The 11,720-nt window shown below is 40.9% G+C and overlaps 1 protein-coding gene across 1 annotated transcript in view; it reads right to left on the reverse strand.

The window, feature by feature from the left end:
* NEK1 (NIMA related kinase 1) overlaps positions 1-11,720 on the reverse strand; it is a 120,008-nt gene that overhangs the window by 37,907 nt on the left and 70,381 nt on the right. The gene's annotated exons all lie outside the window — the stretch shown is intronic.

Consider the following 11,720-nt stretch of genomic DNA (forward strand, 5'->3'; position numbering starts at 1 on the left):
TCATGCCTCATACCTATGTGCAAACATATAGCTTTTTTTGGGTACAGGCAATATATTCAAGAGCCAGGCTTATCTCTGAGATTACAATGGAGAAGAAAATAAAGTTGCCAAAAAAATTCCAACATGTCAGATCAATTTTCCTTCTATTTGTGGTGTCCCGAAAGTGTCCCAGAGTAGCTGTTTACTGCCAGACTGTCATTTACACTTGGTGAAATGGGAGGTATCAGATGCAGAGAGTGTATATGTAGAAAAATATTGTCTTCGTACAGAGTATGAGTTACAAATACATTACATGGCTAGTACATTACCATTAGCAGACACTTCCTAGAAACAATCAGTTTATATTAAAGAAACTGAGAGATTAAATGTTTTCCATGGGTCAAGCCATCCCAGTGGACTAGAAACTGATCCAGGCTTTAAAAAGTTGTCCTGACTTATGAATTGCAAGCATTATACGAGAATGTGGGATATAAACTTATGGCGTGATTATGTTCTAAAGCCACCCTAAATACCCACCTACGAAGCAGAAAACCGCATAATAAATGGATATTTAAGCACTATAGATGAATTGTGATTCCCCCCCAAGGAAAGATTTTGGATGTAAAAGTAATTTCTTTCTTCAGACACCTTTGGGATCAATTCCAGCTCTGATTTGCTGCATAAAAGTGCTGATTTCCCAAATAAAACTGGGCTCAGGCAGGATAAAGCTTTATGAGCAGGTATGGAAAATGTTAAAATGAGACACAGTTAGCTGGCATTATCTGCTTTCACATCTGTGTTTTTACTATGCTCTATAAAGACACTAAAATGAGAAATTTCTGCAAGGAAGTTCAATTATAGCACTGGTATTCAATGCATTGTAAGGGCCCGTGATAATGGAATACTTGGCTGTGAGATCATTCATTCTTATACCAGGAAATCTCACTCCATGTGTCCATCACCTTTGCAAACAGTGCCTTACCAAGTGGGAGCTCAAGTCTGACAACTTTGACTTGTTTTTGTGAGAAAAGAGTGGATGTGAAAATGCCGTTTGACTGCATGTGTACCTTTTAGTTGTACGTGCAAGGATGAGGAGAGTATTGTTTTCTCATCTCCACATGTCAAATAAACAGGGCCTGCACCTGGGGGACCACACAGAAGCTGCAGCCAACACTGTGCAGTGGTTACAATTAACCTTTCACCAGGAACACAAAAATGCTGGCTGCAGGTGATAAAATATTTTCAAATTGTCTTGGCTGGTGACAGTTATAAATGTATGTATCGCCCTGACACCCTTTGCAGGCTCATCACACCCTGCATACTTCTAATAGGTGACATTCCAGGTACCTAGTCCCATATTTTTTAAGTATATCTGTGACAAAAGTAAAACAAAAAACACAAACAAAACAAAAAAATACAACACACAACAGGCACCCGTAATTTTGCATTACAAGCACAAGAATATTTGCAAGAATTTAGTGCTGGAATGACCAAATAAACAACAACAACAACAGCTTGTTTTGGGGAAAAGTCCACCATATCGGTAGCAGAAATGTTCACTATGTTAAAAAAAAATCTCCAGATAACTTGTATTCCAGATATAGCAATTTAATCAACAAGTTTTATATATGGCCCTCGTGACCGAATCGGTCAGACATCAAATGTTACGTATGCTTTCCTCACTACGTTATGTTATTTCTATCAAAAATAAAAGGGGCAAGTCTTGGAGCAGGAGCTATTATTTGGCTATGACTAGGGATAGCTAGCTGGGTCATGAATTTTCATAAGACGAAGCTAGAGGAAGACTGGACTACAAGTGTGGTGACGTCACCGCGCTTGTATTCCATTAAGAAATACAACTACCCCTTGCAGTTTATCCATTCACAGATGCTATTAAAGGATCTGTGAATGCACAGCAGTGCCAAATTTAAAAATCAACATTAGCCTGTAGGAGAAAAAGAGAGAGAGTGTGTGTGTGTGTGTGTTGACCATGTTTCATGTTATGAATATGGGTGTAACATAAAACATGGTCCAAAAGCTAAACTTGGCTTTTAAACCTTTGGGTTATAATGCCGCCTACAGAAGAACTGGACACTGGCAAAAAATAAAAAAAATGTAGGTCAGTCCGGCATAACCCCTCCCAGTACAGCTCAGTTTTGAAGCAAGCAGAACTGAGAGCATGATCATAAACACAGAGGGTTGGGGCCTTAAAGAAAAAAAGGATTTTGTGACGAGTACAAAAATCCTATTCCTATTTTTTTTTCTTGGTCATTTGGGGATGTAGGAAGTTTTAAACCACTGGGACATCCAAAAGCAATCAGATTGAGGGGTGGGAAAAATAGCAGACCACTGCTTACAGGCCCAAGAGAACAATAAATAACTTGGGAATGCCTGTAGCTTAAAGAGCCTTTGGAAGACCTTTGGCAAACAGAAGACACGGTAGCAGCCTTGCAAATCTAGGAAACATGTTTGATGCTGAAAAAGTACAAGAACCACTGACTGATCCAGTAGAATATGCCTTGACAGAAAAGGATGGAACCTAATCCTTGAGACCTTAAGCTTGGATGATAGTGTGTCTTAGTCACCTACATATGTGGGAACAAGAAGCCAGTGCAACCTTATTGGGCCCATCCAGGATTACAAAAAGGGAAGCAGTCATCCTGAAAAAAGCAGCAGGTGAGAAATAAACCTCCATGGTGTTCCGAACCACATCCAGACTCCTACAGTAGAGGCCTCGAGACTCACACTAAGGGAAGTATGCCTTTCACATCCGATTGTAGACCTTGAGAGAAGTACATTTTCTAGCTTTTGCCATCCTTGGAACCAGAGACTCAGATGCCCCTGTCCCTCAGAACCTGGGCTTCAACAGTCATACAGTTAAAGTCAGCAACTGTGAAGAATAGTAAATTGGTCCTTGGGACATAAGATTCCCTCCATCTTGTCTGCTTCACAGAATCCAGAAGTTTCAGGGGAGGAAAGGCATATATCAGGGTTTACAGATTACACAGTGCCGCTTAAGCATCCACTGCTAACAGTTTGTTGTTATGCATATGCAAAACAGATTCTGAAACATCTCTGTTCGTAGGAACCACTCCCCAGGATCCAGGTGCTGCCAAACGACAATTTTCTGCGCCTAGTATGTACACATCTGACAAGGTTGGAATGCGACATTCTGCCCAGAACAGGATCCTCTCTACCTAGCGTCGCAGTGAGACTTTTGTTTCATCTCTGATAATTGCTGTATGCCACTGTCGTAGCGTTGCCCATGGTGTTGTCCAACAGAATCTGGATCAGATGACCCTCTAGTAGGGTGGTCCAATGCTGGTCCGAGTTCTGACCCCAGTGGCTGGTCCTGGCTTGAGATATTGCCTGGCTGGCTGAGCTAAATCTGGCCAGGCTGGCTGGCTGGTCAGCTGGGTTTAGCCTGTAAGAGCAGTATACATTTTGCTTACAACAGTGCAGGGGTTAGAAGTAGCGCAGAGTTCAGAGGCAGTAGTATGTATTGAAGAGTGCAGAGGTCCGGAATACGTAAACCAGAGCACAAGGGTAAGAGGTAACACAGAGGTCAAAAGTTAGTAGTTGGTAACGCTGAGTGCAGGGGTTAGAAGTAATGCAGAGTTCAGTAGTAAGTAGAGTTCGAGGTCAGTAGCGACACAGGATACAAGGGTCAGTAGTTGGTAATGCATTGTGCACACATTGTCACAGTTCAGCTGAAGACTTGCAGCTGAGCTGTTAATTGTAGTACTACAAGTATATGCAGACCTCTTACCCCTGGTTCTGCAGGCATGCAGGGCTGTTGCTTGTAGTTCTCCAGGCATGTGCTTTGTGCCTGACGCGCTCTTGCACCAGTCTGGCAGCTTTAGGCGTCGGCCGACCTCTCCTGCTGTTTCTTATGCAGCTTCTTGGCCAATCAATGCAGTCTGCTTGCTGTCTCTATTTAAACCCAGGGCAGCGAACGACATGCTGCCTGAGCAAGGCTTTCCCAAGCTAGATGCCGAGCCCCCCGGTTGCGGATGAACCTGAATTCCTTGAAATTTTCCTGTGTACCGACCTTTGGCTTGTCCCTGGAAATCCTTGTCCTCAGTCTGCCCTGAACTTTAAATGTGTCCTTGGTGATCCCAGTCTTCTGTCTGTCCCTATCCTTTGGCCATTCCGTGGAAATACCAGTCTTCAGATTGTCCCTGGAACTCCTGGTCCTCCGTCTGTCCCTGACCTTTGTTTTGTCCCTTGTATGCGTGTCTGCAACCTGTCCAGAACTCTGGCCTTGTCAACCATTCTTGGCTGTTAAGTGAGTTGCGTAAACCTAGGGATTGTGACCTGGGGTCAGCACGCAGCCAAGCCCATCTCCACCATCAGGAGATCTGGTGAACACTGGCTGGCCGTTAGAGTGCAGATCCTGGGGGACCCGATGCCACCTACCTAGCATTGCAGCACCCTGCCTAGTACCTTGACCTACCAGTCTCTCTGCCTTCCACTACTGTTCCCTGCTTGTACTCCAGCTCTGGGAGTCGTCAGCCTACACTGCTCGGACCCTTTTCCCTAAGTGTCCCTGCCAGTGTAGTAGAAAGGGTCCACATACCCGATTCCAGTTAATACCTGTGAGCCCCGATCCGTGACACACGTCACCTACGTCAAGCTGCCGCCGGCATTTACATCCCCTGGCTGGGGGTGATATTTCTTCTTCCCCCATCCCCTATCTGGTGGGGAGGCAAGAGAAGGAACACACAGAAAAGCATGCCACTTCCCTGCAATATGTGGGAAAGAGCACTTCAGGTAGAGGGCGGCATGGTGGGGGCGTGATCTACCCATCACACGCCAGCCATTAATGGGTTGCCAACTCTCACCATTGAGAAAAAAAATCGGGTCAAAAAAGGAAAAATTATTACAGACATTGGAGTTTTAAATGACCCAAGGCTGGAAATAGCACCGGTAGAAACAAAATAGGCTAATTCTCTAGTTTCAGAGTGGTGCACACTCAATAAATAAGAGCCAACAAGGCAATTTAGAAGTAATAGCAGTAGACTGCTACTCCTCAAGGGCAACCCTTTTAAGGACAGGAGGAATGCAGAGTCCAGGAGGCACGAAGACCACAGAAAACTCTGTTTACTAGAACGGAGTCTGAAAAACACTTTTAGGCTATTCTTCCACATCTAAGTCCAGAGGGGTCTGAATGTGCTACTCCAAAAACCAGGGTGAGGACGACCACAATGGATAGCTGCTATCTAAAAGTCACAGCTTCAGCATCATTGTAGAGAAGAGTATTAAATTGAAGAAGAAAAAAAAAAAAACCACAACTAAAAAAAAAAAGGAGGTAGGAAAAAAAAAATCAGTTAGTTTTAACATGGCAGAGCTGTAGAAAAAGATGTCCATCCTATGACACTAGATAAAAAACTGATGCATGCTGGTAGTGGAAAGGTTTATCTTTTTTTTTTTTGCAGTGTCAAATCCTTCTATAGGCAACAATATAACCTGAAGTGGCAAGACTCTGTCTCTCAAACGACAAGAAACAAAAAAATGAATTGACAGCAGTCCCTTTCTATTGAAGAATCTTACATTTCACATGTCTCTACCATACTCCATTATGGTGTGTGCACCTACTTAGTGTATAGGAAGACTTCAGGTGAAAGTCTGTTAACTTAGCAGTATGTTTTGGGATTATGGGAGGAAATCAGAACAATCAGAAGAGATCCATGCAGACACGGTGAGAACACACAAAATTTCAAGATGATGATCTCGGTTAGATTTAAATTCCGAACCCAGAGCTGCAAGTCAACAGTGCTAACCACAAAGCCACCGAGCTGCCCCAATAGTACACTGCAGCTTTTTACAGCACAATAAAATATGACATAACATATTCCCAAGCTTTTCCACCAACATGTCAGTATGGGGTTCATTCTTTCACAAAAAAAAACATCTTTTCAGCCACAAGTATAATATCGAATGAGCTCCAGGCCCTCTGCAGTTTAGTGTACTCTTGTATTATAACTGTGTGTTTAGGCTTGACACACCCCCAGTAAATGACATACTGCCATCTACACTCCACTTCTTCCTGTAGCCCTATCTCAGTTTACAAAAAATACAAACTTAGTACAGTCAAACTATATATGGTGTATGGAAGCTGTTTTAGCTGCCAAATGACATTATTATCATTCAGGATTAATATAGCGCCAACAGTTTGCACATCACTTTACAAAATATGGGGCGACATTACAGTTACAACACAATTCTATGCAAGAGGATTGGAAGAACATTTATTTATGATCATCCATTCCTAACATATACACAGCCCTGACAGTCTGGGAGAGTGAAGCTGGTGCCCTGACTTTTCTCTGCTCCAGGTAAGCAGTAACGCCTGGTCACCCGTCTGCCCCCAAACCAATAAATTAAACTCTGTGCTTACTTTGCCTTCTCCTATCAGCATAGTGTGATGGATATAAAACATGATATAAAATGTCCATTGTTCTCTTCTGATATGTTTATCTATATGTGTGTCATTTTCCTTAACCAGTTGACATCCGCGGTGTTAAACCCCCTTCCCATCCATGCCAAGATATTTTACTCTCTAGCTCTTCAACCCCTCCCTTCGTGTGCAGCTTGAAGAAACTAAGATGGCGCCTCCATTTTGTCCTACGCCCTTGTTGACAAGAGTAAAGATGAAAGAGGAAGATATAGAAGAATACCTTATAAAGGAACTAAAATGTATTAAGCGATTATCTGTACTAAACGCAATACCTAATAAAGCATTGAAGCATGTATCCATACTAACCACGAGAACTCCCCTTCCTCAATCTATATAAGCTTTGTGACCTGTGTAATAAAGCAGAAGTATCTTTGCATCTGATACAGCGTGTCAGTCTGATTCTTCCCGTGCATGCATGACAACTTGACTTAGGTGAATTCGGACGAGGATAGATATTACAAGAAAGGGGTCTTCTTTAAGCCCACCCAAATCAATAGTCCTAGTCAGCACATGAGCGCGCAGCACACCTCATTTTTGAGGATCTATTTCATTATTGAACAACTACAGTGCTCTCGGTCAATCCAAAATGTTAATAAACCTCAAACCTGAATATTTAAGTAAAAAGGTGAGGTTTTGGCTTTATTAGGAGAATATCTATGTGTGCACAATTATTATGCAACTAAATGGAAAATGAAAATTTCCTCATCTCACTTCTGTTAAAGTGAGAATAATTTACAAATAAACATTTCTGACTTTTAAAAACACAATCAGTGACCAATATAGCCCCCGGAAAAAAAGGGGGGTTGTTCCCTGGAGTTCTGATATACCTTGAGTATCCCCTTTAATATTTAATAAATCATTTCAATAGGTCATCAAGGTCATATAACCAAAAGTAGTCAGAACAAAAAAAGGGGGTAACAGTGTTTTACCAGAGAAAACACTGTAGAAGAAGGTTAAATTGACCGAGACCTATAGTTTTAAATATAAAAATATAAACTTTATTGATTACAAAATAATGTTTCCGGTGTCTGTTAATTCACTTCTCAAATTACTATTAAAAGAACAACGTTGTTCATGACTCTCATACTCCCATTCATTCATACAAACTAAGCATTCCAACAGATTTGGCAGTGTTTTATTTCTTGCTAGTTCCCTGAAGTAGGAATATCTTCAATGTTACACCTGTTTCTACTCCATAATTAAGTTCCTGTTTGGCGTTAATGTAAGAGGTGGACATCGGAGGGAAAGATCTATCTTTTCCGATTTACTTCCAAGTCCTCTTATTTATTCATGCCTGAAGGGTCTCCAAAATCTTTTTCATCATATATGGTTCCTCCTGGTATACAGTGAATTTAAGGGGGAGACTAGTGCGGGACCAGTTATTATATAATTGTCTACCGTACTCACTTTTTGTCGTCTCTTACCCCTCTCGTCCTTTTAAGTCCGTGGGTTTCTTTTTCGATTTAAGCAGTACTGTCTCCAGCGTATGTTTATTCCGTGAGCGTTCTTAATCTCACTGCTCTTCTACGGTTCTTAAATTGTATCCATGAACCTCCGTTTGTAGATCCGAGAATGTCCCAAAAGGTAAGGTGCTATCCCCGGCAGTTGTTTGATCTGTGGTGATTTCCAATCTCCTGGTCCTCAGATACTCTGCCAGCACTCTAACGTTGCTCTTTGGGATTTTTGGCGACTCCAAGGCATGTAGATTTTCATTATTCCCGTTCAGGAATCATAGTTATCCGTCAGGTAAATGCCATTAGTGTGGATACACTTAGCTTGTGTTACACACACTCAAAAGTGGACGCGTTTCGCTCCGCCCATCGGAGCTTCGTCAGCACCTTCCGGATGGCTGGTGTGGGTTTACTTAACTAGCCCTTTCACACCTGCTTTTTAGATTACATCCAGGGTGTGTGTTTCGGAATCTGGTGTCATGAGGGTCATGTATAGTTAAAAACATTCACGGATCCTCTCATCCTCTCCTATCAAGAGTATTTTTACAAGCGTAGGTGTTTACTTATAAACATTTTCCTGACATCCATGAAAGGTTGTCAATTCACAACTGGGAAGTGATGTAATTGTTCGTAATGGCATATACATTAAAGAAGGCATTTATATTCTTATTTTTTCTATCTAGGGATTATTTATTTACAGAAAGACATTCAGATTCATTTCATTATTCAGGCCTGAGGGCAAAAGGGTATTTAATCTATATACCCACATCTTCTCCTTCTGCAGGAGTATTTTATCAAAATCACCTCTTCTGGGTGGAAGATTTAGAGCATATATCCCTTTTACCCTCAGGCCTTCAAGTGAGGACTTATGGTGTTCTGCGAAATGTATTGCTATAGGACTGTCTGTGTCTTTGTTTTTTATATCCCTTAGATGTTCTCCTATGCGTGTGCGTAACTGCCGTTTTGTTTTCCCAATGTATGCTTTTTTACAGGGACATTCTAACATGTATATTACTTTATCTGATAGGCAGAGCCAGCTGTCACTCACGCAGCTGGGCGGATCCAGACATAATTGTCGGGATCCGCTTCAGCTGCGGTGTCTCAGTATACCGCGAGCTGTAGCTTGCGGTATACTGAGCTTAGGGTGACGTGAGGACGCTAGTTTGTGTCCTCCCGTTACCCTAAGGAGAACTATGGGGAAAAGCCCTAACCCCATAGTTCTCCTTTAAAAGGTTATAATCTCGAGCTAACTGCTTTTCTTCTTTAAGGCCTTTACTGGCTAGCCACGTAGTGGAGTACTTCCATGCATGCGATGGAGCATTGTCCTGCATACATATCATGGTCTTCTTGAAAGATGCAGATTTTTACCACTGCTTGAAGAAAGTGTCTTCTAAAAACTGGAAGTAGGCTTTGGAGTTGATTTTGAGTCCATCTTCAATCTCAAAAGGTCCAACAAGCTCATCTTTATTAATACCAGCCCACTAATACCCCACCTCCACCTTGCTGGTGTCTGAGTCGAAGTTACTGATCCAGCCATGGGCCCATCCCTCTGGTCTGTCAAGAGTCACTCTTATCTCATCAGTCCATAAAACCTTTGAAAAATCTGTCTTCAGATATTTCATGGCCCAGTCTTGACGTTTTAACTTATGTGTCTTGTTCAGTGGTGGTCGGGTTTCAGCCTACCTTACCTTGGCCATGTCTTTGATCACTGAACACCTTGTACTTCTGGGCACTCCAGGTAGGTTGCAGTTCTGCAATATGACAGCACTGGGGGATAATGGGTTCCCAGTAGCTTCACATTTGATTCTTCTCAAATCTTTGGCAGTTAATTTGCATCTATCATTCTCAACATGTTTCTTGCGACCCTGTTAACTATTCACAACAAAACGTTTGATGGTTCTGTGATCGCACCCCAATATCTTAGCAATTTCAAGAGTGTTGCATCCCTCTGAAAGACTTTTTACAAAAAAAAAAAATCAGTTAAATCTCTTTTTTGGCCCATTTTGCCTGAGGAAAAGAAGCTGCCTAATTATTATGCACACTTTGCTATAGGGTGTTGATCTCCTAAGGCCATGCCCTCCCTCATTACACATATACACATCACCTGTTATGCTTAAATCCAATAAGCATTGAAGTTGATACTGCTTGGAGTTAGGACAATATGCATAAAAATGGTGATTTGGTCAAAATAAATACTTTCCTAATAATTGTGCACACAGTGTAGAAGACCCTCTAAGGACTACCTAAATTACATAGAAGTGGAACTGAGCTACTTTCCGGCAGCAAAAACTACAGGAATGTAACTCTTCTACACACACTTCATAAGAGAGTATATCTAAAAAAATGATAGCTATTCATTTTTTTTTTACACAGGGCATTAAATCATGTTTTGCAGGTTGATTCAAAACATGGACTTAAGACCCACTGTATCCGTGGTCTTGTAAAGTGAAACACAAAGGAGTCACAAAAATATTTAACCCAAACTTAAAAAACTCTTTTTTTTTTTTTTAAATTTTTTGCCATACTAAAATGTGAGAAAGTGTAACTTTCACTTGTTTGGAGGTGTGCAAAAGGTCAAAACAAATACACGGCTTATAAGGTGTTTTTTATTAAGTGCAGTTTTGCCCCCTTAATTAATGTGTATAAGGGGAGTAATAAAAGTCAACAAGACTATGTTTATGTCAATGAGGCCATTGTGGTGTACACAAGGCACGCAATCTGCTATAGCTGACAGGTTTATTTCTGTCTGCTTCTGGAGTATAAAATGAGGCCATAGTTTCAATGTCCCTTATTTTACTGCTCACTATAACGGAAACGCTACCAAGCAAACCACTAGGGAAGTCAAAAGGTGGGAATACTGCTGTAGCAGAAAGAAACACTATCAAACACATTACATTTGTGCTTGTAAAGGAAACACAAAGACGACTAAAAACTAAAAACAATGTATTTGAGAAGACAAATGCATTATTAGTCAATACAGATAATATTTCTACAATCAGTGAGAACAGAATTAATAACATTCCAATTTACACAGTAACAAACCTACTGTTTTTAGTCATTTTGAAGTAAATCTTTTATTCCTTAAAGTGTATTTCCACTTTTGCAGTCAACTTTAAGAAAACCTCTCTATATGTTTGCTTGTTATGTGGTCCTATTCACACAGCATAATGAAAAGTAATCATTAACCCCTTCGTGACGGGAGACGTACACTCTACGTCCAGCCACAAAGGGACCAAATGACTTGTCACGAGTTATTTGCTTCTTTAGAGGGCTGTTAAACGCTGAGAATCAGCTTTTAACATGCATTAATGGCTGCCCTTACTACAGAGGCATTCATTAATTAAAGGGTTAACCTTTTTCAGACACCCGATACCTTTAATATCGGGTGTCTGAGTGTCAAAGCAAAGCGGACACACATGCCGGCTTTTGCCGGCATTCTGACAGCTCGTATAGATCGAGAGAGATATCTCTCTCAAGCTATACTGGCTTTTTTTTCTTTTTTTCTTTCATGAATAGATACATAATGTGTCTATTCCTATAATGTATCTATTCCTGGAAGAAGAATGTTTCAGTTTGCTGATCGTTGTTGCAACAATCAGAAAACCTATAGTGACAGCTGAATCCTGAACTGCTGCAGGATCAGTGTCACTAACTTATTATCGGCTGTTCTGAAGTTTGAAGCAGCCTGATAATAACCAAAAATTTATTAATTTATCAAGCAGTAACAGTGAGATTAATTCACAATGACTGTTTGATATAATTAAAAAAAAACAATTTTTAAGTTTAAAAAAAAGTCAAAAGTGTAAAAAAAAAAAAAAATGTGTAAAAAA

The sequence above is a fragment of the Nanorana parkeri genome, unplaced genomic scaffold (genome assembly GCF_000935625.1).
Source record: "Nanorana parkeri isolate BGI_ZX_2015 unplaced genomic scaffold, ASM93562v1 scaffold428, whole genome shotgun sequence".
Taxonomy (NCBI): Eukaryota; Metazoa; Chordata; class Amphibia; order Anura; family Dicroglossidae; genus Nanorana; species Nanorana parkeri.